This window comes from Rutidosis leptorrhynchoides, chromosome 9, assembly GCF_046630445.1.
Source record: "Rutidosis leptorrhynchoides isolate AG116_Rl617_1_P2 chromosome 9, CSIRO_AGI_Rlap_v1, whole genome shotgun sequence".
In the NCBI taxonomy this organism is placed as follows: domain Eukaryota; kingdom Viridiplantae; phylum Streptophyta; class Magnoliopsida; order Asterales; family Asteraceae; genus Rutidosis; species Rutidosis leptorrhynchoides.
In genome coordinates, this window is record NC_092341.1 from 336,750,700 (window position 1) to 336,762,369 (window position 11,670).

General features: G+C 29.6%; 1 long non-coding RNA gene across 5 annotated transcripts; it reads left to right on the forward strand.

The window, feature by feature from the left end:
* Nucleotides 1–3,089: 3,089 nt before the first annotated feature.
* Nucleotides 3,090–6,835, forward strand: LOC139866436 (uncharacterized). Of its 5 annotated transcripts, XR_011765455.1 has the most exons (5): nt 3,090–3,480; nt 3,726–3,880; nt 4,636–4,987; nt 5,106–5,146; nt 5,584–6,266. It is a non-coding gene; the product is annotated as an uncharacterized lncRNA (long non-coding RNA). The 5 variants fall into 5 exon arrangements; XR_011765454.1 differs by adding an exon at nt 6,589–6,835 and having other exon boundaries at nt 4,636–5,901; XR_011765456.1 differs by adding an exon at nt 6,589–6,835 and having other exon boundaries at nt 4,636–5,891.
* Nucleotides 6,836–11,670: the final 4,835 nt, after the last annotated feature.

Consider the following 11,670-nt stretch of genomic DNA (forward strand, 5'->3'; position numbering starts at 1 on the left):
GAAATTACCGATTTCCTTGAAAAACTTCTTGACAAGTATCTCCTCATCGTGATTTTATCAAAAAATTTGATGATTAACGGTGAAAAATTATGAATTTGGGAGTGTTTTTGTGGGTATTTTCGCAGAAATATATGTGTATATGTGTTTGGGGACTGGTCTGTCGACTAGTTTATCTCATCTGAGATTTCATTTCTCCGCGAGTGCGGATGTGGGTACCACAAAAACTCCGCGAGTGCGAAATTTTTTTAAAAAAAAAAAAATTATTTAATAATAAAATAATTAATTAAATTTAAAATTTTGTTTTCCTTTTTATTTAGGAAGAGGTTGTTTCGGTACGTTTACCTAGTCCGTCCCTCGACAAAATTTTAAAATTTGTCATTTTAAAGCGTTTGTTTTAAAAGCAAAGATTTTTGGGCTTTTTAAATGTTTTTGGCATACTTTAAATCAATAAGATTAAAAATAATGATAACAAAATTTCTCGTCCCGCCCTTGGGTAAAGCAATTTCGGTTCAACGACCTAGTCTTCAACTCACGACGAATTTTAAATATCAAAATTTTAACTTAATGAAATAAAGTAAATTTTTGATTTTAAATTCACACCAAACTTAAATTTAAAATGCATAAAATTAAAAATTCATATTAATATTATTAATATTTTTATACATTAATTTTTCAAACTTATATTGAAAATATTAATTTTTTAAATATTTAAAAACTTAAATATATTGATTTAAAAAGATTTACAATAATAATTTAATATTTATATATTAATTTTAAAAACAAGGTAAAAATAAAATTAAAAATCTTTTTGGTCTTTTATTCCACTTTAATCAATCAAATATTATCAAAAATATACGCCCCTCTTTTGGGTAAAGTAATTTCGGCTATTTTACTTAGTTTTACTCTTGAAGAATTTCTGAAATATTTTGGATTGATTGATTAAAGATATTTATACCTTAAGAATAAACGGTAAATTTCGCAGTGATGTAATAAATTTTTGTATGATATCAATAATTTCGGTTTCGCATACCTAATTTTATTGAATATCAATTTAATACTTTATAGCGAACGATTCATCGTTTATTATCAAAAGGTTAAAAGCAATAAAATAAAATAAAAAATGTACATACTTACCTATGAGAAAGAATTCTCAGAGACCTGCTTTAGCCGACTCATAGGAGAGTCGTGTGATTTGGTTTTCCATAGCTACATAAGCGTAACCTTGATTCTTCAATAACTTTTCTTCTAAACATATGAACGGTCCTTCTCTGCATAGAGTAACAAAGATTTTTCTAAAATTGTCACTCTTATGAATAAACTTCTTGAAAAAGATGCTCCATTCATCTTTTCGGATGAATGCATCAAATCTTTTAACATTCTTAAAGAAAAACTCACTAATGCGCCGATCATGATAACTCTAAATTGGAATATACCATTTGAACTCATGTGCGATGCAAGTGATTTTGCAATGGGAGCCGTTTTAGGACAAAAGATTGAAAAACAATTTCAACCTATTTATTACGTTAGTAAGACGTTACAAGGAGCACAAACAAATTACACAACTACTGAAAAAGAACTCCTTGCTATTGTCTTTGCTTTTGACAAATTTCGTTCATATCTCGTTCTAGCTAAAACGGTGGTCTATACCGACCATTCTGCTCTTAAATACCTATTTTCAAAACAAGATGCTAAACCACGATTAATCCGTTGGATCTTACTCTTACAAGAGTTCGACATTGAAATCCGAGACAAAAAGGGAGCAGAAAATCTCGCCGCTGATCATCTTTCTCGTCTTGAAAATCCCGAATTAGAAGTTCTAAATGAATCGGCTATACAAGATAACTTTCCTGATGAATATCTCTTGAAAATCGATTATAGTGAAATTCCATGGTTTGCAGACTATGCAAACTACTTAGTATGTGGATTCCTTGAAAAAAGGTTGTCGTACCAAAAACGAAAGAAATTCTTTACTGATATAAAACACTATTTCTAGGAAGATCCACATTTGTTTAAAAGTTGTCCAGATGAAATAATCCGCCGATGTGTATTCGGAGATGAAGCTAGTCAAATCTTAAACCATTGTCACACAGGATCAACAGGAGGGCATTATGGGCCTCAACTCACAGCAAGAAAAGTTTATGACGCTGGATTCTATTAGCCTACAATTTTCAAAGATGCACACCTTCTTTGTAAATCCTTTGATGCTTGTCAAAGGGCCGAAAAAATAAGTCAACGTGATGAAATGCCACAAAATGTCATTCAACTATGTGAAGTATTTGACGTTTGGGGTATTGACTTTATGGGTCCATTTCCAAAATCTCATAATAATCTCTACATTTTTGTTGCCATTGATTATGTATCTAAATGGGCGGAAGCACAAGCTCTCCCAACTAACGATGCACGAGTTGTAGTCAACTTCTTAAAACGTCTTTTTGCAAGGTTCGGAACACCGAAAACTTTAATAAGTGATCGGGGTACTCATTTCTGTAATAATCAATTTGAGAAAGTTCTCAAAAGATATGGAGTAACTCATAAAATCTCCACCGCTTATCATCCACAAACAAGTGGACAAGTTGAAAATACCAACTGAGCATTAAAACGTATTCTAGAGAAAATCGTAGGATCAAATCCGAAGGAATGGTCCACGAAATTGGAGGATGCACTCTGAGCTTTTAGAACAGCCTACAAAACTCCAATTGGTACCACACCTTTTAAACTCGTTTACGAAAAAGCATGTCACCTTCCAGTAGAAATTGAACATAAAGCATTTTGGGCTTTGAAGACATGTAATCTTGATTTGCATGAAGCCGGACATCTACGGTTAAGTCAATTAAACGAATTAGAAGAATCTCCTCTATATATTAAAGCACAGTCCTTAATAGTTAAGATTTACAAAGTCAACCATTCAATAGTCATTCTCCACCATTAGATTAACTTTTTTAGACAAAATCTAATGGTTATCATTTACCTTAGCTAAGAATTGTCTCTTCCTTATCAAGATTACTATACTTTTACTATACTGCCCATCAATCACTGCTTAAAATCAGTTGCTGACTTGCAAGTTCATTTCCCCCATTTCAAAACCAAAAACCGTCTTCTCCATTCATCTTTCGAATTCCTCTTAAAACTAAAAACCGTCATATCCATTAACCGCATTCAAAATCCCCTTAATATCATTCGATTCCTGCTAATTTAATGTAATGTGCAATTTCATTTATTGGTATTAGGGTTGAATACGTTTCGATGTTATGTTTGTAGGCTTTATGAATCCAAAAATTGTTGATGAGAACAAGCCTTTAATTTGGCTAAACATCAATAAAATAAACCGCTTCCTTTCTCCTCCATCTTTTTTCACTCGCCGATCATTAAAATGTTTGGTGATTGAATTAAGTTTCTGTATTTGAATTCTTTTTCTTACGGTGACAATCAATATCTATCTAATTATCTGTTACCCGAAGATCAAAATTACGACTGAATCAGGTAATCAAACATTCACAATTTTCCTTTTCTATATGTGATTTGTGTTTGTTTTACAAACGAACTTTGGTTACTTAACTATTGTTTGATATGAGTAATATTTTTTCAAGTTTTATATATGATGTTTATAATTTGAAGCTTTTTGAATCGATGTAATGTAAATACAAATTTCAAGGACCGTCGTCTAATCAAGTTCTTGTTGGAGAGCCTTGGGGTAAAACTCTTATACAACTTTTTCTCTTTTGCAGATTAATTCACACAAGGGATAGACACATTAAGGAGCATTATGTTTTTCAATTTACATCTAAAGCATCATGCAAGTTACGACTCTAACCGTGCTTTGGGTTACAACTTTAATTTATTCTACCATGAACGAATTCCATTTGTTCATCATTACCATAAGGTATGACATATTTTGATTATTCGATTTTGATCCGAAATTAAGCTCATAGTTTCACAACATGTAGCAAAAATGACTTGTTAATAAACAAAGGGAATAATACTTATTGGATATGCGAATATGCTTTCTCATTCCACGTTGCAATTGTATTAAATTGTGTTTAGAGGTCGGCTTTATGATTTTATTAAATTGTATTGTAGGCGTAATTAATATTTGATGCTAATAAACTTTTCGATGAAATGTCAACTTCTGATTCGTTAGTGTATTAAACTCCTAAATTTTCTATCTTATGGAATTTGAGTGCTTGTCTGTTTATTACCTTTTTAGTATTTCAGGATGTATGCTTACGTCATAAAGGAAAATTTGGAAAAGCCTCTCAACACAGGCAACCTTTTTAAAAAAAATAATTTAGGTTGCTGATTAATTTTTAAAAATAGTCAAATGAACCATTGTTAGTAACCCTTTTACATAATACGGAGTAACTTATAATCTACTATATATCCACATGTAGTGAATTAATGTAGTTATGAATATATTAATACAAGTACAATAGAAAGTGCACGTGTTGCAACTTGCATATACCAGTTTCTTTTCATTTTTTTGTTGGAAACTGCCTGTATATCATGACTCATGAGTTAATGATAATTGGTAACTCTACTTATATATTAGTTACTAATATGTATATTCCAGAATATCAGTTTTAGACATCTCATGCATATTAAGGATCTTGATCTAAAGTCAATGTTGGTTTGCTGAAGGTTGCTTTGCTGGTGGAGAAATACAAGATATCCGATGAGGGGTATGACAACGTATATGGTAAAGGTGACTACATTTTTAGTGACTTGACTGTATTTAATGTTGATATAAATTATATTATTTTATGTTGTATGACTATTAATATGGTTACAAGTGTTTATATGTATGTATCGAAACTTTAAGGAGAAGCTTCGACCTTGAATTAGTCCTGGTCGAGCATCTAAGTGAACCATATGTTTCATGTAGTAAAACCCAATATAGAAAAATTGGATCAAATCTGGCAATCAAAAAATGGCTTTCGATCCTTACAATGGTGAACCGGTCATTAAAGTTTCAGCATAAAGTGGAATCAAGGTACACTATATCATCATAATTGATCATGCTATCATATTAGTCACGATCATAGTCATACTTAAATATGTACTTACTACTAACATTAAACATTTTTTTTGTTGGTACCATTTATATATAGACGTATCCGCAGTAGCATGCTATATGCTTACCCTATCCGAGGTATCTTCATATCTTAAATATCTACACCTGTTTTGGTTTTCACTGTTTTAAATTAATTTTTATTTACTACTGTCTCAGGTTTCTGATTTGTTTGTAAGTTAATACAAATGGTCTCACCAAATAGTAATCATCCATCTATTGTTGAAGTGTTTTCATCCTTTTTAATCTCATTATGTCATATAACATGGTAACTACATTAGGTTTATACTTTATTATGTAAATTATATTTGTTACTGCCTGCGTTAATTATGCCATTCATATTTCACTCTTGAGATTCCAACACTTACTGTAGACGTGTTTCTTTATGAATTATATACGTATGTACAATTCAGGTTCTAAAACTTCCACTGTTACAAAATGAAATTGATATTGTGTAAAATGTTAATCTAATCAATCATATAAAAATATGATTCACATGCTATTCGGTTATATATCAGATGTAACAGGATTATATACATTTGGTAACAAAAGGTTCAACTATTTATATTTGATGGAATTCCACATTCTCCTATCTGGAAATCCACATTCTTCTGAAACTAGGTGTTTCAGCTCTCTGTCGGCTTGGGCTAAGTTGAGTAGCACATTAGCAACTTTTTTTTAAGAACAACTAGATGATTTCTAAATGATGATATATCTTCATTTATTGATTGCAGGTAAAATGTCACATTTTCTCTTGTGCCTTCCAAGTCTATGTTGGAATTTTTTGGTTATACGTAGAAAACCTCATTGTGGAGACGATGTAACTGTATGTTTCAGTAATATTTAAGTGGGGCATGTACGCACCTTCTTTAACTTCTATTTTTTATTCTATTATACATAATGTTAGATTAGATGTGGCCTTGGTTAGTGTTACTACCGTCTCCAAATGGGTTATACAGGGCTGAATTTGATTCGCAAAACCTTTCCTGCTATGTTCTAAATGTTTACGTGTTTGAGATAAAACATAAGCCAAATTAACTATGTTAACCTCTATTACTGTTTTATCATAACTAAGTTTTTGTGATTTCAAACCTCTACACATAGTTAGGTAAGCTTAAAGAGTATCAGGAAGTTAGAAATATTTTCGTCTATTTATGAAGCAGCGGTTTAGAAATTATAAAAATGTGTGTTTCACACATTTTTTTTTATCAGGTGTGATGGATATTATGATATGGTCTATATATAGCTTAATTTGATACCTTTATTGGGACTTTGATATCAAGGTTACTTGATTTTTGTATCTTTCTTTTGTATGAACTCATCATGTAATTTTCATATTCTGTCGTAGAATCTGTTAATGGTATAAAGTTATGTGCTTAATTGATAATTTTAATTTCAGATGATGGATTTGAAAGTTTATACTGCCATGTTTCCACTCTCTTTTAATTTCTGCTATGTAGTGTGTATATGCTATGCTTAACTTCCTTCTAATCATCCAAGTCTAATAAAGGATGCTGATACAGGGTTTTGAGGACATGATATCGGGAATGTATATAGGCGAAAAAGGAAGAAGAGTTCAGTTGCACTATTAAGTAACGTCAGGTTGCTACCGGATGTCTGGATCCTTTGGCTCATAAACGATAGATAAAGATAATTAAAATGATACAAAAAATATGTTAAATTGTTTTTTATTATCCTTTTAAAGTTCATTTCATACCATGTAACTATATAAAACATACATTTAGTTCCTTTAAAACGCGTTACTCCATTACAACAAATTTTCATGTATAATTCCGCGAATTCGCGGGTCTTAAACTAGTTTAGCAATCAATTATACAAATCAATAACTATATACGTGATTTTCTATCTTTACTCAAATCAATCTGAGTAACTTTATATCTATATTTATTTTAGGCATCAGTTTAAAAAATTGACTGTACAAACCAATAACACGTGAGTTTATATCTTTTTAAATTTATATACTAATAAATAAGATAACAATATACGAAATCCTCTGGAAATATATCTTCAAACGTATGTTGAACAAGGATCAGAAAAAAAATTCAACATGAACGATCCAGACCAAAATACTGAAATCCGACCGCCATTTACATATAATCAAAGGAAGAAGCGTGGAAAATACAAGAAGAAACAATTGTCACATGAGGAACTGGTACATGATTTCGTATTTTGATTTTAATTTTTATTTGTTAATCCAAACGTTTATGTAGTTTACTATTTCATCAATCTTAGGTACGTGTATTTACCACCATTACACTGTTCAGATGCTTAAGTTATTATTTTGTATAATACAAGAGATAAGGGATGAAGAGATCAAAAACAAGAAAAGACTTGCAGTCCAGAAATGTCGCCAACAAAAACAGGTTCTTTTCAATTACTTACACATATTGATTTTTTATATGATGCAATCTGTACTAAATTCGGGTCATTACAAACAGTAAAATGATATAATATAAGTTTGTAACCATGTTATATTTTAACATTGTAGGAATGTATAAACAGTTTGAAAATGACAATTCAACAACTAAATCAACAACTTCAAGAAATATGCGTTTTTTTAGCTATATGATTTACATATTCAAATAAGCATATTATTATTCCATGTAAAGAATCATTAATTCAAAAAAAATTTTTATATTAAACCTACAACAACATATTGTAGGTTTTGAAATCTCATCAAATACAACACTGGTACTTTTATAATTATATTATATAATACAATAAAATCAATAACTCATATGTAATTGTTAACAATTTTTATCAATTTAAATCTTATGACTAAACAGATCCTGTTAATTTTGGAGCAACATACAATGTCTGGTTTCAAGACCATGAACAACTGGTATTAAGTCTTCAGAAAACATTGATGATGCAGTCTACTGATAAACATATTGATCCGATAAACAAACAAATATTGGATCATTACATTGAATTAACCAATCTTAAAAGCAATGCAGCAAAAATCAGTGTATTCAACATTTTTTTCAGATCGTGGTTATCGCATGTAGAACAATTTCTTGCTTGATTTTGTGGCTTACGACCATCGAATATATTAAAGGTTGGTAATAAATTTGAAATTTATATATATATATATATATATATATATATATATATATATATATATATATATATGTATATATATATATATATATATATATATATATATATATATATATATATATATATATATATATATATATATATATACACGCCATACAACATCGTAGCCTTAAAATAATCTAATAAATATTAAACTATTTACTCTTTTTGCCACGTAGTTAATTGTTAACCACGTGGAACTAAGTGAAGAACTGATTGGTAAGATGGAATCAACGAAACAGAAAGTTGTTGAAGAAGAAATGAAAATCACAAATAACGTTCATAATTTACAACATAGTTTAACTAATGCTTTCAACGGAAAATCCTTTATTGATAAAGGGGACCTTTCAGCAATGAACAATTTCTCAAATCAAATGTCTGAAAATCTAGGGAAAATGTCGGTTGTTAGCACCTTTTGCGATCAGGTTCTTTAACAATTATGCCCTTAAATTTTCATTTTCATCTAATTTTTTTTGTATGAGTATTATTGACTAAATTAATAATTAAAATGTATCTTCTTATGCAGGCCAATTAATTACGTATCTCAACTCTTGAAAAAATATAAACTATTCTCACTATAAGGCAAAGAGCTTTGGCATGGATCACACTACACAACTATCAAAAAAGCATAATTTCATTTAATCACCAATGGCAAGCAATACCTATATGAGAACCGAGCTATCTACTTTTACCTTTCATCAATTTTGAATAAAAATGTATGGGAATCAACTGTTATTTTAAAATGCCATTATTGGTACTATAAGTTTTTATATCAGACCAGACTCTGTTAAATGACTATATGAATCGATACTTTCAGCATCTAGCATCGATTGATCTTTCTTTAAAATGATAATTTTTAACTGAACCCGCGAAGCCGCGGGTCTTTACCTAGTTGAGATATGAAGCATATGAAAATTTATTAATCTATGAGGAAAGAACGAAGAAATGACATGATAAAAGAATCAGAAGTTCAAAAGAATTTAAAGGAGACCGAGTTCTTCTTTTCAATTCAAGATTCAAGCTATTTCCTGGAAAATTAAAATCAAGATGGTCTGGACCATTCATAGTCAAAAGAGTTTTTCCATACGGAACAGTAGAGTTAATAAATTCAAATGAGATTAAATTTAAGGTTAATGGTCACAGAATTAAACATTACATAAATAATCCAATGGAAGTTGAAGATGAAGTTAATTACAATTTCGACACCACAGCTAACTAAGTGTGGCAAGATTCGAATCTTTTAAGGGTAATATGAATTTATGTTAGAGTTAGATATTCTGTTTTCGTGTAGTTTTCAAAAATGGAATCCGCATGGTCTTTCCCTAGCAGACCCTAAAGAAATAGTCTTCTCCATCCATTCTGAATTTTTATTTCTTTTAGGTTTTACGAGATGAAGAATTCCTTTGATTTGAACCATGGTCTACTACTACACGCTTTGATTACTCAACGTAATAATGACACACTCCCGAGTGAAGTATCATTCATAAGAGGCAAAATAGACGAAGTGAGGAAAGAACTCAAGAAAAATCATCATAAGATACATTTTGGTAAAGGAAAATCAAAATCCGCAACAAAAAGAAGAGCACGACACCTTGAAAGATGTCATAAATGCGGAAAATGGTCACACGAAGGTAAATGTTCGAACAATCAAACATATTCAAATACCGAATTTTATTTTATTGCTTTTAACCTTTTGATAATAAACGCTGAATCGTTCGCTATAAAGTATTAAATTGATATTCAATAAAATTAGGTATGCGAAACCGAAATTATTGATATCATACAAAAATTTATTACATCACTGCAAAATTTACCGTTTATTCTTAAGGTATAAATATCTTTAATCAATCAATCCAAAATATTTCAGAAATTCGTTAGAAGTAAAACTAGGTAAAATAGCCGAAATTACTTTACTCAAAAGAGGGGCGTATATTTTTGATAATATTTGATTGATTAAAGTGGGATAAAAGACCAAAAAGATTTTTAATTTTATTTTTACCTTGTTTTTAAAATTAATATATAAATATTAAATTATTATTGTAAATCTTTTTAAATCAATATATTTAAGTTTTTAAATATTTTAAAAATTAATATTTTCAATATAAGTTTGAAAAATTAATGTATAAAAATATTAATAATATTAATATGAATTTTTAATTTTATGCATTTTAAATTTAAGTTTGGTGTGAATTTAAAAACAAAAATTTACTTTATTTCATTAAGTTAAAAATTTGATATTTAAAATTCGCCGTGAGTTGAAAACTAGGTCGTTGAACCGAAATTGCTTTACCCGAGGGCGGGACGAGAAATTTTGTTATCATTATTTTTAATCTTATTGATTTAAAGTATGCCAAAAACATTTAAAAACCTTTTTAAAAAAAAAATCCGCACTCGCGGAGAAATGAAATCTCAGATGGGATAAATTGGTCGACAGACCAGTCCCCAAATACATATACACATATATTTCTGCGAAAATACCCACAAAACACTCCCAAATTCACAATTTTTCACCGTTAATCATCAAATTTTTTGCTAAAATCACGATGAGGAGATACTTGCCAAGAAGTTTTCAAGGAAATCGGTAATTTCTACATCCAGACACTCTTTAATTCGGATTTTTAGTGTTCTTGAGCAAAATTATACCTAATTTGATTTTGATGATTTCTAGCTTAATTGTGCTTAAATTATCACTAAATTAAGCATGTATAACCTAGATTGATGTTATTTAACATGATTAGAAGCCTTAAACTTCAAATTTTGAGTAATCTAGGGTTTGTGTTCTTGAGCAAAATTGGGGCTTTTTGATATAAACGGGTTATGGCCGAATTTTGTTGGTGGTTCATGCTTAATTTAGTGTAACATGTTTAGGTTTCTAAATGATCAAAACTTTGATCCTAAACATGATTTTTGAGTATTAAAGTGGACTTTTTGAGTCAAAAATGCATGAACTCGATTTAATTGATATGAATGCCATTTGGAACTCGTTTAATTGATATGAATGCGAAAGTAATGGATTGTTGTCTCATATTACACAACATGAATCTTGATGTAACAACCCGACTTTTTACTTTATATTTTTACTGACGACCATTAAGAATTTAACGAAACTTAAACTTAGGATTGAGTCCCAGGCCATCCAAAGTAAACTTTAATATCATCCAGTTAAGGAAACCGAGACTAGGTTGTGTGAAACCAACGAGACTTTGATAATTTATTTACCAACTTTTTATAATCTTGAATCATCACATTATGAACAAATAACGAATAAATAAATACATTTAAAATGTACAAAGACTAGCGTGTACATTTGGTAAAATAACGAAAATCAAATAAATATATATATTTATTAAAATTGCCGAAATTAAAATAAAAAAAAATATAAAAATCGGCTAAATTAAATAATAATAAATAAATTAAATTAAATTAATTAAATAAATTAAATGGATAAATACCTAGAATCCTAATCAGTTACTAATTCCTAAACT